This window comes from Vicugna pacos, unplaced genomic scaffold, assembly GCF_048564905.1.
Source record: "Vicugna pacos unplaced genomic scaffold, VicPac4 scaffold_14, whole genome shotgun sequence".
Lineage (NCBI taxonomy): Eukaryota > Metazoa > Chordata > Mammalia > Artiodactyla > Camelidae > Vicugna > Vicugna pacos.
The window spans coordinates 3,565,981-3,584,873 of record NW_027328735.1 but is presented as its reverse complement, the minus strand read 5'-3'; the positions used below and the strand labels follow the sequence as shown (position 1 = coordinate 3,584,873).

General features: G+C 33.9%; 1 pseudogene; it reads right to left on the bottom strand.

The window, feature by feature from the left end:
- Positions 1-16,815: 16,815 nt before the first annotated feature.
- On the bottom strand, positions 16,816-18,684 carry LOC140692613 (heat shock transcription factor, Y-linked-like; annotated as a pseudogene).
- Positions 18,685-18,893: the final 209 nt, after the last annotated feature.

Here is an 18,893-nt window from a genome sequence, read left to right as displayed (position 1 = left end):
TCACTCTTTGCTATTCTCTTGCTCTCTTTAGGATCATTTCTTTATCCTTGCCTGTGGCCTTCTTAATTATGTGTCTTGGTATGGGTGTATTTGTGTTCTTTCTTTTTGGGACACTCTGAGCTTCCTGTATTGGATATCTGATTCCTTCTTTAAGTTTCAGTAGTTCTCAGCCATGCTTTCTACAAAATCCTTTGCAATCCCCTTTGATCTTTCTTCCCCTTCTGGGACTTTTATCATGCCAAGTTTGGCATGCTTTCTATTATACCATAGGTCCCTTAGGCTTTTTTCATTTGTTTCTCATTGTTTCTCTTGTCAATCTACTGATTGGATGTTTGCTATTGTCCTGTCTTCTAAGTCACAAATTCGTTTCTCTGCATTATTCAGTCAGCATTGAGACCCCTTTAGATTATTCCTCATCTCAGTCAGAGGGTTTACCTATTCTACTCGGCTTTTCTTTATAGCTTCCATCATTTTTGACATATTTTATATCTCTAAACACTATCTCTTTTATTTCCTTCAGTATTTAAATCACTCCATTTTTGAAATCTTCATCTTGTAGGATATCGATGTCTATTTCACTGATCATCCTTGCAGGATATTTCTCTTGTTCGTTTAATTGTGAATGCTTTCTCTGCTTCTTCATATTTCTACTACATCACTGGCACTGTGGTTTAAGGAGTATCAGTTATCTACCCTGGTCCCAAATGAGTATATCTACCTAATGCCTATGTAGTAATACAACTTAGAAAATAGGAAAAAAGAGAGAGAGGTAAATAATTTTAAAAAAGGGAGAGATAAAGCTTTGAAAACATTGTATAATTAATAATATTAATGCAAGTTGAAGCAGAGTTTTCAAAAATAATAATAATAATATTTTAAAAAATTTCAAAAAGATTGAAATGGGGGTATATATAATTGCCTAAGAAGTAAAAATTAAGAGGATAATAGAAAATGGAACAGATAAAACAGTTTAAAACAAGGGGTTGTTTGTGTCCTCCTGGAGACAGTGTACATTTAATGTGAAGTCATTCTGTTTTCATTCTGTTTTGGAAGCTCAGCTTGCTGTTTCCAGAGGCCCTCCATTGGATCACTCATCTGTGCTGCTCCCAGGGCATATCATCAAGCAGCTCACTCCTACAACCAACACTGGATTAGGTGCAGCTTTCTTGACTCTGGGCTGGCTTGTCATTGCCCTGCTCAATGCTGCAGTCAGTTGTTGCAGACTGACCAGGCAGGATTGTGCATCATGCCCTCTCCCAGCACCATGGTCAAGGGCTGCTTTATAGCTCAAAAGCTGAGGGGCCACCCACCCGCTCAGGTTGCCGATCACTCTGCTGCTCTGTGCCACTCTACGCTCTACCTCGGGTTTGCAAACCGGGAGTGGGCTCAGGAAAGACTGAGGAACAGCCCTGTACCTGGTCTGGGCTATAATCCAGCTCCTTGTTCATCTTGGCAGACAAATTCTCTGAGGAACCAGGACAGTAGGATCATATTTGCCTCATGCTTCCAACAAGTCTCAGTCTGGCCGTTGATGCTGCTAAGTCCTAAGGTGTAGATGCAGGTTTTACCCCCACTGCCACCTGGGTACAAAGCACCAGAGGCTATGGTGGCTGTTTCTGAGCCCCAGCTGTCTTCACCTGGAAACTTCTGTGGAAATTCAGAGATGGGGATTGCACCTTTCACCCCACAGGGCACATCTGCCCTGTTGTTTAATGGAGGGCCCAGGTTGTTCTGCCCTGTGCACCCACAGCCATGGATCAAAGCCCACTCCATTCCCCTGGGCCGCCACAGTGCTGCCATCCTCATCTACCATCCAACTCAGGCAGCATGGCCCTGCCCCCAGCTTTGGGGATGCATCTTTGTCTGGGTGTCACAGGGATTCTCTGTGCCTGTTTGACTTAGATCTGTCAGGCAACTTATACTCTGTACAGGTCCAAGACTTGGAGGCTCCCCCACCATCCTGCTGACCACTCAGCTGGAGAGGGGAGACACAGTGAATGAGCACCAGTCCTTCATTGATGCTCCCTACCCGTGAGAACTGTCCCACTGTTTTGCCTTTTCTTCTTTCTTTCTTCCTTTTCTCCTACCAGATTTTTTGCATCTTTATCTATTGAAGAAGACAATGTTCTGTCAGAGTTCTGCAGGTTTTCTGTTTAGCTGAGTGGGTCTGTGGATGTGAGTCTTGGTGCATTTTTGGGAAAGGGAGAGCTACGAACATCTTTCTACTCCACCATTTTTGTCTCCACCTCAGAAAGTCTCACTTTATGGTGGAAGATAAACATAGTTTGGAAAAAATGGAAAATGTATTCCATGGAAATGACAAGAAAGTGCAGATTTCAATGCTCAACTCATACAAATATGTTTTAAATTAAGGGCCAGAATGAAAAAATATATGAGATTATATAAGCAAAAAGAGATCAATAAAAATAGGGTATTACACTCATTAAATTATATATGGACCCAACACCTTAAATCCAAAGTATAAGAAGAAATTTTAGTAGACATGAAAGAATTAATTCATTATGAAACAATAATAGTAGATGAGTTTAACACCTCACTATTCTGATAGCCAGATCATCCAGAAAGAATATCTGTAAGGAAACAGAGGTCTTAATAGCATATTAGATCATTTGAAAGTAAGTGAGCAATTGGACACTGCATCAGAAAATCAGAACACATAAACTTTTCAAATGTGCACAGGTTATCTAAGGAATTAACCACATATTATGTCATGAAATGAGCCTCAGGGACTTTAAGCCAATATAGATTACAGCAAGTATTTTTCCATACACAAAAGAATGATACTGTGCTTCAACTGTAGAAAGAATAGGAAAAACACAAACATGAATTCAAACAACATCCTTTAAAAAAATAAAAAATTATCAATGATGAAATCAAGATGTTATGAAATTAAAGAGGTAATAAAATCATACCTGGAGACAAATTACAATGAAAACACAGCTTCATAAAATGTATGCAATGCAGTAAAGACAAGTCTAGATGGAAGATGAGAACAAATAAAGACTTCTACAAGGAAAGAGAAAAACCTCATAGAAACGACCAAGCATACCACACAAAATAACAAGAAACAAGAACAAACAAAACCCAAAGGCAGTAGAATGAGAAATCTTTAATGATTATGTTGAAAATAAACAATATAAAAGTTAAAAAATAAATTACATATCATAAAATGAACAGCTTTAAATTTTCTTAAAAATATTAACAAACAGAAAAGCATTTAGCCAGGCTTATCAAGAAATACAGAGACTGAATCCAAAAAAAATAAGAAATGAAACAGTAGAAATAATATCTGATATTACAGAAATACAAAAAATGATTATGTAAGCACTATGAGCTGTTACATGACAACCAACTGGACGACTTAATAGAAAAGACAGTTTTCTAGAAACATACAGCCTGCCAACACTGAATAAAAAGAAAACTGAGAACTTGAAAAGGGCAATCAGTATAAGTTAAATAAAATCAATAATTTTCAAAACACCCCTTGAACAAAATGCCTGGATGCCAACACTAAAACCTCTTTCCCCCCAACTGTTTAAAAAAATGAAGGAGGAAGGAAAATTCCCAAAGTTATTCTATGAGGCCACCATTACCCTGATAACAAAACCAGTCAAAAACACTTAAAAAAATGAAAATGAAAATCCAATATCCTTGATGAATATACATTCAAAAATCGTCGAAAAACATCAACAGATGAATCCAGCAATACTAAGAAATGATTATACACGATGATCAGTTGGATTCCTTTCCAGAGTCACAAGGATAGTTCAACATACACAAGTCAAACATCGTGACACATATCTAATAAAGGAAGGACAAAATTCACAAGACAATGTCAATACACAAAGAAAAAGCATTTGACAAAATTCAACATACATTCATCATCATAACTCTCATGAAAGTGAGTACAATGGGAACATCTCTCAACATAATAAAGGCCATTTATAACAATTTATAATACACAGGGGAAAGGCTGAAAGCCTTCTGGTTAAATTCGGGAACAAGAAAAGGATTCCTACTCTCAGCACTTGTGTTTAATAGTAATAGAAGAAAGGAAAAGGAAAAGAAAAAGAAATAAAAGAAATGCCAAATGGAAAGGAAGAGTCAAAATTCACACCAGTACTGATGGCATAACAATCTACATAAAGAGTCCTAAGGGCTCCACACTGACTATTATGAACAATAAATAATTTCATCAAGGGAGCAGGGTACAAGATTAATGTAAAGAAGTCTCTTGCACTTCTACACGTTAATCATGAGATACCATAAAGTGGATGTTGAAAGCAATAATATTTAAAACCCCATAACCCCGAATATCTTGGAATAAATGTAACCACATATATGAAAGATATAAACACTGAAAATAATAAAACATTGACAAAGAAATGAAAAATGATTCAAAGAAATGGAAAGATGTCTTGTGCTCTTGGATTGAAAGAGTTAATATTGTCAACATGGCCGTAATATGCAAAGAAACCTACAGATTTATTGCAATTCCTGTTACGAAGCTGTAGTATTCTCCACAGAACAAGAAAATAAATAACTCTAAGTTTATATGAAACCATAAAAATTGTCAAAATGACTTCGAGAAAAAACAACAAATCTGGAGGTATAACCCTCCCAGATACCTTACTATACTACAAATCTAAAGTAATAAAAACAACATGGCATTGGCCAAGATATAATCAATAAAAGCAGATAGAGAGCCTAGAAAAATTCCACACACCTCTGAGAAATGAATCTATGATAAAAGAGGCAAGAGTACACAATGGATAAAAGACAGTCTTGTCAATGGATGGTGTTTTGGAAGCTGGACATCTACATGTAAAACAGTGAAATGAGAGCATTCTTTGACATCATATACATAAATAAACTCTAAGTATATTAAGGACCTAAATGTAAGACCTGATCTATAAAACAGCTAGAAGGGAATATTGGTGATACTTTATTGGATATATATCAAAGGAATATTTTCTTATTTCAGTCTCCTAAGGCAAAAGAAACAAAAGCATAAATCAGCAAGTGGGACCTAAACAAACTTGAAAATTTCTGCACAGCTTAGGACACTATAAGTGAAATGAAAACACTGCCTGTGTAATTGGAGAACATATTTGCAAACAATGCAAGTGACCAGGGGTTAATAGATGTAGGTTAATAGATGTAACATGGATTTAGTTTACACAACGTAAGGTAAAAAACAAAAAAACAATCAAAAACAAGAGAAGAATACCTGAGTTAATATTTTTCAAATGGAAACTTACAGATGAGTAACAGGCAAGTGATAAAATTGCCCAACATTGCTAATTATTAGATAATTGCAAATCAAAACCACAATGAGTTATCACTTAAAACTGGTCAAATGGCTATTATCAAAAAGTCTACAAATAGAAAATGTTGGAAACGATGTGGAGGTAACAAATCTCTTGTATTCTCTTGGTAGGAATGTAAATTGTTGGAACTTGTATGCAAAACAGTATTCAGATTTGTTTAAAAACTAAAAAGTTAACTATCATAAGACCCAGTAATAACTCTCCTAAAAGAAATCTGGGGAAAAAACCTAAATTGAGAAGAAACAATGTTTACAACAGCACTGTTTATAATATGCAAATCAGGGAAGCAATCCAAGTGTCCAGAGTAGACTATGGACTTAAGAATATATGATGTTTCTATAAATATACAATGGAATATTACTCAGCCATGAAAAAGTATAACACATTGCTATTTCAGCATCATGAATGGACCTATTAAATATTGTGCTTAGTAAAGTAACTTAGACAAAGACAAAAGTATATAATATAATTTATATGTGGAATCTAAATTATAACAAATATCTATGTACATCTATCTATAGCTATCTATTGATAGGTGACAGGTAAATAGATAGATAGGAGGATAATACTTGATAGATTGCTACATAGATAGATAGATAGATAGATAGATAGATAGATAGATAGATAGGTAGATAGATAGATAGATAGATATGGACATGATGGAGTTGTAAAGAGTTTAGATAGACAAGACTTAAGAGACTCAAATATATGGGAAAAAGTTTATGTTTACCAAAGAGAAGGGAAAGAGATTTTAATGGTAGAACATTGACAGATAGAAAATAGTATACATAAAGGAGATTAGCAACATTGATAGTCTGTATAGATCATGGAATTATACACAATAGCTTAAAATAATTGTGTGTTACAATCATTGTAATAATTCATAATGCATTATAATCTACAAAGTGGTTATAATTAACTATGCTGTACATCTGAAACTACACAATATAGTAAATCTACTCTACTTCAAATAAAAAGAAAACATCTCAGGTATAATTTAGTCCTTTTTCCGCTGATAGCAGCTTCCTTTAATATTGTTTTATTTTTATTTTTACCTTTGATGGTTACTGACTCAAATTATTTCTTTTACTGTTGTAAACACTTTACCAGTTTGAGGTATCTATATTTATTGTCCCTGATTTCCTATTTTCCCACTTTAAACCAAATAGTATAGTAGCATTTAAAAGCACACCCAAAGAAACTGTTGAAACTTTCTCGGGGTATCTCCTTAGATTTTTGGACAATGTTTTGCATATATTTGCCATTTTATATTTCTTTGAAGATTTCTATTCTACACCTCTTATTAGGTGTATCGGTTTTGTTTTTTTATCACATTCAGGTTATGTTTGTCTGGTAAATTCTTTATTTTCACTTTATAAATAAGTGATAACTGTTTAATTATTATTGGGTGAGTTAGTTCTTATTTCAGTTGTTTGAAAATGTAATTTTATTTACCCTTGGCCTATGTTTTCTGCTCAGAAATCTTCTTATAGCTTAATGGGGGATACTTTGTAGATTTTCATAACTTTTTTTGGCTGCCTTTACAATATTTTCTCTGTCATTGACTTGCCATTTTGCATATGATTTATCTTGAAGGAGGTCCCTTTGTCTTAATGTTATTCATGTTTTGTTGTCTCACGGACTTGAATATCAGTTCCTTACACAGGTTCAGGAAGTTATCAACTATTACTTCTTTATATACACCATCAGCTGCCTTCTAATTTTCTTCTCCCTCCAGGATTCCACTCTAATGTGCACTTCCTGAGGAAGTCTGATGGCTACTTTTGAATATCCTCACTTTTTAATATCTTGTATCTCTGCACTCTCATATCATTTCTAGTTTTGTATTGGTGAGATTGCTAATCTCTCTTCCACAAAGACAGTCTACTTCCAATGCTTTCTGTTGCATTCTTCACTTCATTTATTAAGTTCTCCTGGCCCTCAAACAATGTTTGGCTATTTTATAGTTTCATTCTCTTTGGTAATGTATTTCTTATCATCATTTAATTTATTCTTGAGCTCACTAAACTACATTCTTAGTATTGTTTTTTGTATTGAGTTTCTGAATGACACCTATTTGGATTCTCTCTTAGTTATATGGCAATATACCATGACTTAAGTCTGTTTGCTGCATGGTTCACATTGTGTGTGTGTGTCTGTGCGCAGGTGCATGTGCATGTGTGTCTGTGTCTGTGTGGGTGTATGTGTCTGTGTATCTGTGTGTGTGCGTGCCCTATAATGTAACTGTGATTGGTCATGGTCTTGTAAATGATTTCTCTGATGACACTTAATAACAGATTGGGAGTTGGAGTCCTTGCTTTTGTTTTCTGGTAGTTTGCAATATTGCACAATTTTTGGTTTTACTTTTCTGAGCTACCTCTGATAATATTTCAAAATGGCACTTTCCAGTCGCTACTGTCTGGATAACAGATGTGCTTTCACTGTCACTTCTTAGACTTCTCTGGTAATTAATGCCACTGTTGTCACTGGGACAGCGACAAAATATCTCAAGGGATATGATATCCCTTGAGACTCAGTGTACACATTGGGGAAATGTGTAAAGACAGGTGGGTATTTGGAATCAGGCAAGGGCCTTTGTAATGTCCAGTGTTGCAAGGTATCTTGTCTCCACCACTGTGAAAGGGGAGTAGGGACATTGTCATGAATGTCTGAGTGTCTGAAGGATGGAATTTCTGTCTCTATTGTTGCTCACTCCTAGTTACATGTGACCATGAGTATTAGTGCAGTGGGGGCTGAAGCTGTGTGAACCACTGAGACCCTGTTTCTACTGGGTTCTCTGAACTTGTGGACTCAGATATCCTATTCAGGGGGCCTTGGTTGCAGACACCAAATCTGCTCTTCCCTCACTTCTGCCACCTTTGCGTGTTTTAATCCACCAAACTTCACCTGTTCACTTGAGTTCTGAAGTATTGTTTTGTGTTGTAGTTATTTTTGTTGAGATGTGAACGTTTTACTGACTGTAGATATAAGGGGAGAGACAAAAATAGTTTAAACTTATGTCACTTTTAAAAGTATATACTTTTTCAATTAAAAGCTTAAATTCTACATAGGACATTGTAAAAACTGTAAAGAAAGTGAACAAATCATCTCCCCTAAAATCATAGTACTACAAAATATTTTGATTTTCCTGGGTTCTGTTCTTCAAAGTTTTTCCCACCTACATGCATATTTTACTATAATATATACTTATAATCTCTTTAAAATCAATTAAATTATTAAAATATTTCTCTGCACTGTAAATATAGCGCTGTTGTTTCACTAATTTATTACTAGTAGCTTTCACATTTCTGCCTTCTCCATCCTTCTTCCCTGTCCACACAGGAAAACACTACTTGGTACAGTACACATATATATGTGATTCTGTTCCTGTTTTTTTATGATTATTTCTCTTATATCTTTATTTTCCTCATTTAAGTGACAACATAGAGTGTTTTCCTCTGTATGATTTATTTTCTTGTGTGCAGCACTCTCTGGGTCCAGTCACATTGTTCCAAATAGCAGAAGTTTATTTTTTAATATGACAATGACTAAGTATTTATTCTTTTATCTATATCTCACATCTACTTCAGCCAAACATCTGCTGATGGGCAGTTGAATTGTGCATCTATCCTTGGGTATTATAAATGTTAATGTTTAAAACATTGGGGGTAATATATCCTTTAATGTGAATGTTTTCATTTTTTTGAGATTTATAACAATAACTGGAATTGCTGTAACATATACTGCTTGTATTTCTAGTTTTCTGAGCACTGACCACACTATTATAATAGTGGATGCATCAATTTATATTTCCACAAACAGTGTACCTGGGTTCCCTTTTATCGACATTCTTATTAATTTTTGTCATTTGTAGACATTTTTTAATAGACATTTTGGTTGCTGTGAGTTTATATTTCATTCTGGTTTTGATTTATGATTTCCTAATGAATAGCAAAGTTATGTTTCTTCTTATGTGCAAGAAAATCATTCACATGTCTGTTTTTGAAAAGTTTCAATGAAGATCTTTCTACTGTTTTTAAGTTTGGGTCTTTGTTTTTTAACTATTGAGTCTAATATGCTATATATATATTATGTAGATTAATATCTTGTTGGTTTCATTGTCTGAAACTCTTCCTTTTATCTGTGTGTTGTCATAATTCTTGCTGAACATTTCCTTTGCTATGCAAAAGATTTTACACTTCACACTTATACAAGAAGTGGAATCCCTGTATCACATAATACATCTATTATTTCCTCAGTAATATTAAAAACTGTTATTGTTTGTTTTCCTTATTTTTTTCACTAAGGAGATAGATCAAAAGTAAATATTCATATGATTTATCTCAAAGGCGGTTCTGCTCCTGTTGGTCAGAAATTGTATAGTTTCAGGTTTTACATGTAGGAAATTAATCCATTTTTATCTTATTATGTATAATATGGAAGGAAGTGCTCTTACATCTTCCTTTTACTTGTACTGTCCAGTGTTCACAGAACTACTTGTTGAAGAGACTGCCTTTTTCCATTGTATACTCTTGCCTCCTTCATTGTAGACTAACTGACCATATGAGTGTGGGTTTATTTTAGGACTTTTTATTTTGTTCCATTAATCTATGTGAATCTTTTAGTGATATATTTTGATGTTTTGTTTACTCTAACTTTGAAGTATATTCTTAAGTCAGGGAGGATAATACCCACAGCTGTGTTCATTTACTGAAGATAATTTTAGAAAATTTGGGTCTTTCACAATTTTGTATAAATTTTATTATATTTCTCCTTGTTTTGTGAAGAAACACATTGATTCTGTGAGAATAGAAATTTTCTAAAAGGAAAAACCTGAGAAAAATTTTAAAGTGTGGTGGATAAATCATAGAATATTAAACAACCAATGGATTGATGCATAAATCAAAGTAAAAATACATAAAGAATTATGATAAGAAAAACAAAGTCCATGGGGGTATAGCAAAAGCAGTATTAATAGGGATGCTTATAGCAAAATAATCCCACTTATAAAAATAAGAAACATCTCTCTTTTATAACATAATCTTACATACAAAAGAAGAAGAAAAATAATAAACAAACTTGATAGTATGTGGAAAGACAACTGAAAGGTCAGAACATAAATAAATAAAATAAAGATTAATAATAGAAACATCTAGTCAAACTACATAATGGCTTTTGAAAGATAAATATAACTGATAAACTTTAACGAGACTCATGAGCAAAAAAGTGAGTACAGATAAAAAAGCTCCAAAATAAATGGGAAGTTACAGCTTATAAGAAATAACACAAATCATCATAAAATTATACAACAAATTATATGCCATTAAAAATGTCCCTAGAAGAAGTGGAGAATTACTTAGAAAGCCCTAATCTCCAGGATGGAATGAGTAATAGAAAATGTTAACAGATTATCACTAATGGAATTGAATAAGTAATTAAACAAAATCTCCCAAGATACAAAATTCCAGGCCTAGACAGCCTCACAGGTGAATTCTGCCAAACATTTAGAGAAGAGCTATCACCTATTCTTCTCAGAGAATTCCAATAATTTGCAGAGGAAGGAAGGCTTCCTACCCCACATTTCTATATCACACTACTACTAAAACAGGAACAAATATCTCATAAAATTACAGGTTAAATACTACTGATAAGCATAGATGCAAAAATCATCAATAAATTGTTAGCAAAGAAAACAAAATATTAAAAGGATTATACAGTATGATTAAGTCCCTTTTATGCAAGGGATGCAAAATTGATTCAATACCCAGAAATTAATCAATATGATACACCAAACTAACAAACTGAAAAATAAAAATTATATGGTCACCTCAAAAGTGTCATAAAATGTTTTGACAAATCCATTATCTATTTATGATTAAATTTCTCCTCAAATTGGGCATGAGGAAACATACCTCAACACAGTTAAGTCATATATGACAAGAACTCAGCTAACATGACACTCACTGATTAAAAGCTGAAAGCATCTCCTGTAAGAGAAGGAAGAAGAAAAATAATGCTCACTCTTACCACTGTTATTCAATATAGTATTGGAAATTCTAGCCATAGCTATCCATAATACAAGTAAATAAAATATAGCTATTTCAAAAAAAGGAGTAAAATTATCTGTTTGCAGATGAAATACGTTAAACAGAAATCATAAAGAAGACGCCATAAGACTACTAGGGCTTATGAATGCGTCTGGTAAAATTTCAGAATGTAAAATTAACATACAGAAATCTTGCATTTCTACACACTAACAACAAACTAACAGATAGAGGAAGTGAGGTAACTGTCTCACTTACAGTTGCATTAAAAAAAATCAAGAAATGTATCCATCCAAGGAGTTAAATATCCTGTAATAAGAAAACTATAAATATTTGTAACAGAAATTGAAGATAATGCAAATAGATGAATGGATATACTGTGTTCATATATTAGGAAAAAATATTGTTTAAATGACAGTACTAGCCAAGAAAATACACAAATTAAATTCAGTGCCTATCAAAATACAAAGTGCATTTTCAGACACTTACAAAAAATAATTCTTAAATTTTCATGTAAACACAAAAGAGTTGAAATCACTAAAAAAGAAAAGAAAAGAAAAGAAAACAAACAAACTAAAAACACAAACAAGTTTGACAAAAACAAATAGAAAGTATCACTGTGCCTGATTTTAAACTCTAATACAAAGCTACAGTAATGAATATGGTAGTGGCACAGAACAAACAGAATAATGGAACACAACATAATGCCTAAAAATGAAATCAGACAATTATGCTCCTTTAGCCCATTACAAATAAATTAATATACAGTGGTGGAAAGGTAATCAACAGGCACATGAAAATGGTCAACATCACTAATCATCAGAAAAATGCAAGTCCAAAACACAATTAGATTTTATGTCAGTCCTGTCAGAATGAATATGATCAGAACTATTACAAATATAAATGTTGGTGAGGATGTAAGAAAAAGAACCCTGATGCGCTGATTGAATGAATGTAAATTTGTGCTGCCACTGTGGAAAACAGTATGGAGTTTTATATAAAATTAAAAATGAAATATGATCCAACATTTCTATATCTGGATACTTATTCCAATAAAATAAAAACACTAAGCAGAAAAGATAAATTCAACCATATACTCACTGCGGCATTATTTACAATAGCCAGGATATAGAAGCAAATTAATTGCTCATCAATATATGATGGACAAAGAAAATGTCTGTTTATAGTATATATATCTAACCATCTATTAACTGAAGATTTATCTATATTTGAATATATATATGCATACACACTATATATATATTATGCACACTATATATATATATATATATGTATGCACACACACACATAAAATTTCAATGGGTTATTACTCAGCTCTAAAAAGTATAAGTTCTTGTCATTTGCAAAAAATGGATAGACCAAGAGGGTAATATGCTAAGTGAAATTAGTCACACAGATAATGACAAATGCTAAATTATTTTTCTCATATTCTGATTTTAAAACAAATTAACATAACAAAACAGAGAAGGAGTAATAGATATAGAAAGATACAGGTTGTTTACAAGAAGGAGGGAAATGTAGTGAAGAAAAAGAAATAGTTCAGAAAAATTAAGAGAGAATATTTTCCAGTTGCAATTTAAATGAGTCAGGAACAAGAAATGTACTGTATGGGGAATAGTCAATAACTATGAAATATCTTTAAATAGCAACATATCATAAATAAATTTATTCTTGTTATCAGTTTGAAATGTATTAAAATTTGCAAACATTATGTAATGTAAGAGAAACTAACACAGTGTTATACATTAAAGTACACTTCAAAAACAAACAAATATACTTATAGAAAAAAACAGATTTGTAGTTAACAGAGGCAGGGGTTGGGAAAGAAGAATTAGATTAATGCACTCGAAAGATACAAACTTCCAGCCGTTAAAAAACGTGTTCTAGGGATGCTACATTTTAACATGATAAATACAATTAATACTGCTTTTTGTTATATATGAATGTTGTTAAGAGGGTAGACGCTAAGATTTCTCAACACAACTAAAAACAAATTGTATTTCTTTAATATTATATCTAAATGAGATAATGAATTCTCTGTAAAATTGCTATATTTACTTCATGATACATGTGACTCAAATATCTACCCTTTGCACCTAAACTTACACAATGTCTTATGTCAATTATCTCTCAATAAAAGCAGAAGGAAAAATGGAAAGACAATGATCATTGTTTCCCATGTCATTTCTCATTACTGTTTTTGAAGCAAGTAATCGTGAGTCATGATAGAGTTATCCTAGATAAAGATGCAAATATATAAGTGATTCTAATAAATTATACATAAAGATACTAATATAACTAGTGTTCTACCATGCCTTAAACTTTCTTCATGATAACAGACCACTGATTTTGTAGGCATCAAAATTTCACTCTGTGAATTCATCTGAGATTAGGGAATGGATAAAAAATGTAACCATGGCTGCTTTTCTTTGAGTGTTAATATTCACTGTCTCAGACCAAAAGTCTCATCTCCCCAACAGCATCAGTAAGTAAGGAACATGCTAGGTTGCAAAAAATCTCAGCATGGTAAAACCTCAGAACTCCTACAGTTCTTAACTGTTTTGCAATTGGAATGCAATAATGACAAAGACTTGATTTTGGAAAACAATATGGTGTTTTCCCATGGTTGCATTAAGGGATGTGAGGATAATCCCTGAGATCCACAGGAATTATCCTCGCTCAAGTGCTGGCAAAGAACTATAAAGTTTCTGCATTATTAGGACTGAGGACTGCTTTCAAAATAATGACTATGCTCACTGTATTCCAGGTAGTCCAACGAAATAAAGGTTATTGCTATTTGTAGTTGAACGGGAATACATCAGCAGTTCAGTCTCTATAAATTAGTCAATGGGTGTTCAAAGCCAAAATATGATGTGTCAACAATGAGAATTAAAAGAGAAAAAAACTTGGACATAAGCTTAAATTAAAAAGGAGACACAATCCTGTGCGGGGCTCTGGGGATTGGAGACTGTATATGCCTCAGTCCAATTCAAGGGTTCAGTGGCTTGGCCCTAGCATCAGCTCGGGATTCAATGAAAAGATAACAATTAGCATACTGGGAGAAATATAATATTCCTCTCCCTGATCGGAAGAAAATCTGGTGGCTCAATGAAACTCTTAATTCACAGAGATTCTGCCAGATGCAGAATAATAATTCACTGATGACTCAACTAAGACAAACTTCGTTACTGCTTAAAAATGCATCTTCACACACACACACGCAGTGGAAGACAGATTTGTTGTATTTAGTGGGAAGAATTCAGTGGACAAAGCTCAGAGAATAGTTTTCAAAGCACCAGGCAACTTTTGTTCATTTGCCAATATTCTAGTTTTCCCAGGTAGAAAACAAGAGATGGAGAAACAAACGATATAATTCTTTAGGATTTCTAATTTTGAAATTAAAGTGTAGCTTTTGACTTATCACTATAGAGTCTTGTTATGATGATTATGGTAAGACCCACTGTCTGATAAGGGAGCTGGAAACTAGCTGCTGAACCAGCCCTTCTGAACCCCAGACTGATAATGTAAGCTACAACATAGCCACCATCAGATTTGAGCTGACAAACTTGAAAGGTTGATGTTTCTGTTATAGGAACAATCACTTCTGTCCAGGCATAGATCTTCTGTTGCAAGTGGGCTCTTTCCTTCTCTTGGTAAAAGTCATATTGGTGGGAAGTTGCTAGAGCTTACCCTGGCCCGTTTGCCCATTCTCCAGATTATCAAAGGCTTTCTTCACAAATGGTGACACATTTTCTGAACTCAATTTTGCCTTTCCAGTCTTATTAGATGACATTGGCTGCATCAGTGTGAGCAGAAGCCTTAGGCTCCCTGAACTTGCCTACAATTTTTCCAGAATTTCAGCTCATTTCACATTCTGAAATTGCTTCACCATTTATTTTAAATTAATGGGAAAGAGTCAAAGTCTTCCATTAATATTATATATTTCCTAATATCTGCAGAAATTTGGTATTCTTGCAGTTAGACAAATATTTAATTCTACCACCCTCATCTCTTTTTTGTCCACACAGTTCAGATTGCAATTCAGTTACTGAATACGACCACCCCAACCAAGGGGCTAGTACCTCGCAGATACTTCCTGTGTGAAGGTTAGCAAGGGCACAAGTTATGTGGGGTGAATAAACCTACACTAAATGTTTGCAATGGCATTGTCAATTGTGGATAAAGCTCTGATTCTAAGAAGTCAATTAATTAGAAATAAGTATAGTTATTGGTATGGGGAAGAGAATCAGCTATTTTGGGGTGGGTGGGTGATGAAGAGACAGGAAAAAAATCCAGCAAATGAGAATGGAATGCTTTAGGTCCCTGGAGGCATGAATTAAGAAGAAAATAATACTTTGTCTCCTGTACCTATCTCCAATTACAGTCTTGAGTGACTAACCTTGGGCTACGAAAAGAGCTAGTTTGTGGTGAAGAATAAAGACCATAATGAAACTGTTTGTAAACCATGAAAGTTTTGTTGTTTCAGGAAAGTAGATTTTGCTTAAAGTTAACATGTATTTTTCATTCACTAAATACTAAAATGCATCCTGTGGCATGAGCTGTGCTTACTGTGCTGGTATCCAAGTTAGACAAGGAAAGGAGGATAGACAGAAAATATCTAGAGGAGGTGATTTCTGTACTGAGACTGGGGAAATCTAAATAGGTAAAAGGAGGACATTCTAAGTCTAAGGATAAGCTGGAGCAATAGTTGTGAGTTTGGATTTAATATGGTTGATAAGCATTTGCCTGGATGTATCTCCAGAAACAGTGAAACATAAAGATATGCCAAATTAGTCAGATGCCAGATCGATAATGAAATGACTAAACCAAGATGAGTTTGTGGGCTTAGATTTGGAAAAGTATTAAGTGCAACCCTGAAGATGTAAGCTTGTGTTTGGCTGGAAAATAAAAGTAACTTAAAATATTCACTCTAAAAATATAGTGCAGACTCTTGAGTGGAGAAAAATAAAGCAACATTTGGAATGCTTAGAAAACAGCACAAGGAAGACCATAGATAAAGTTCCTTGTTAAATTTTACCACATGCTGAATGTACCATCTGAGACTATATCATGTGACTTTTATTATACCAGAGATGACATAATAAAGACCATGATCCCTGGGCCGGTTCCTGCATTTTCATCCTGTTCCAACATAACCTAACTTAACACATTTAATACTTTTCAGGATGAACCAGAAACCACTAAGTAATTTTCCCTCTCTCCATGTTTTAGTCTTTTTCCAAATTCTTCCATTTTCTCTTCTTCCTCACAGAAATTATTTAAATTTACACTCATGTTGTTCCATCAAATGATCATATCAAACAAATATCTCTTTTTTCTTTAAATGGTAACTTAGTATCACTTTTAACTCTTATCTCTATTTAAATAAATAAGGATAATAAAGTACAATTCTATGTTTATTGTTCAAATAAGAAAATTGCAGATATTTGTCAAAATTTGCAAACATCAATTTTAATCTTTGTTATCATGCATAACCTGGTAGTCCTCTGGTAGTTCAGTTGTAATTAGGATGACGTTCATAAACTGAAGATGTCTGATGAGTTGGCCTTGAAATAGAAGTAGCTGATGTATCAGCTATCACTGGCACTGGAAACCGTGGGTTACTCACAGGTTGAAGTTTACAAAAACGACCTTCATTGGCAGATATGTTGTGATATCTATTTGGAAAATAAGAAGGCTCCACCATCAGTCCAAAATAATTGCTCTGTAAGGGGGACAAAATGCTGTATTGAGAAGTAGAAGTTGTAGTTGTAATGAAGTTCACAACACGGCCATTTGCTTCAGTTTAGCTGCTTTGAGAGTGCCCGTGGACAGTGGTCAACTGATTTAAAATAGCTAGTTGTTCCACTGCAATATTTTCTGGTGGTCTAACTGACGTTGATGATGGAGGAGAAAAATCACCTCTGAGCGGGGTAGTTTTATCACAAATTATGTGGCCAATAGAGGGCTTTCTTATTAGAGGCATGTTTAAATCTGCAGAAGGTAAAAATGCACTTTCTCCACTAGTGTCAGCCACAAAATCAGAATTATTTTTATCAACATTACTTCCTCCTTTAAAGTGCTTCTTGTTGAAATCTCGAGCCAATAAAGACACCAGAGAGGCATTTTTAATCCCAACTCTTCTTTTTATTCTCACTAAAAGCTGAGGACAGCCTCGTTTAAAATTTGGATTATGGTAGAACTGCAGCTACAACCAAAGGAGAAAGGTTTTAGTAATAATTTAAACCAAAATACATAACTACAATAAGCCTTAACTTTAAAACCTCAGATTTCATGTTTAGTATGCAAAGATAATATCATCAAAATATGAACATTGCTGATGATATTTTGAAGTTCCTTATTTGGAAAATACACATGTAAATAGTATAGTCATCAAATTAAAGAATTTAGTGTTTGCAGTAACGGTGAATGCCACTTTTGAAAAGCAGCTTTCATACCTTCACTTAGATTTCTGATAAGATTCATAGCTGCTAGCAAACTTTCTCATAGTCTTGAAGAGTTAAGTCACTGTCCTCATTTTTAGAAAAAATAAAGAATTTTAGCATTTGTAGTTTTATACTATTTTCAAAATCTAGCTTTACATTTATATTACCATAGATTGATTTACAAAATAAAATTTTATACATAAGTTACCAAGTCATAACTAAAATTTGTGTATACCTTGCTTAAAACAGAGGCTTCTTTTTCTTCTGCCAGAAAGTCAACTAGACAAGCAGATCTTTGACATTTCTGCCGCACTTTACTAAACCTATAAAGGTTAAGCTGTCTAACTAAACTTTTCATACTTCCAGTTTCAAATATTCTGAAAGGGGCCTTTCTTTCCAAAACTTCCTTCTTAAAGACATCTTCATCAATAACTATGGAAGTTCCATTATCATCCCACCAGATGGATTTAAATTGGTCACTCCCAGCCATTTTCCAGAGTTTTCTTGGAAATGTCAGAGAACGAAAATCATTATCTTCATCTGGTTCCAAGACACAATGTGTGTAACATGGTCTTTTTTATCAAGGATTTTTCAGACAAAGTCTGAAAAGCATTTTCTTCAATCATACACCTCAAGTCCAAGTCCCCAGAGAATGTTTGATCACACGATAGAGATCTACCGGGGTTTCCTGAATCAGTTGGTCCATCTTTAGGAGGCACATCTTGAATTTCTGAAGAAATATGTGTCATCTCAAATAACATTTCCTACAGCTACTTTTCTAATCTGCATGATTTTGAGCAGTGCAGCTTCAAATGCTGCTTAAGCAGGCCTGCACAGTTAAACTGATAGGCCATCAACATGGTTCTCAACCTGAGTGGCTGTGACATCACAAAAAGACTGGTCTCTTAGCAACCCAAGTGTAACAATCAGCCAGTGTTTCCTTCTCATTAATCCAGTTAAAATGAAATATATAGGATATTTATTTTTATACTGTGATGTGCAAATATTTTCCCGAGAATATCTTTTTAAAC